Here is a 371-nt window from a genome sequence, read left to right on the forward strand (position 1 = left end):
GCCATGGAAGGAGCCTTGCGTGCTTGAAGAAGAAGACAGTAGGAAAGCAGAGATTCAGAAGACAGAGCATCTCCAAAACCTCAACTATTCTCCTTACTGCAAAACAAGTACTTATTTCATGTTCTTTTGCTTTTCACAATCAATCTTGATAATTTCTGATATCCTGACTAAGAGTTACAAGATAACCATAGCTTGCTTCAAGCCGACAATCTCCGTGGGATCGACCCTTACTCACATAAGGTATTACTTGGACGACTGGTGCACGAAATTGCAATCACACTTTTGCAATCCCGCACAACTAACCAGCAAGTGCACTGGGTCATCCAAGTAATACCTTGCGTGAGCAAGGGTCGATCCCACAGAGATTGTCG

The sequence above is a fragment of the Arachis duranensis genome, chromosome 7 (genome assembly GCF_000817695.3).
Source record: "Arachis duranensis cultivar V14167 chromosome 7, aradu.V14167.gnm2.J7QH, whole genome shotgun sequence".
Classification (NCBI taxonomy): Eukaryota; Viridiplantae; Streptophyta; class Magnoliopsida; order Fabales; family Fabaceae; genus Arachis; species Arachis duranensis.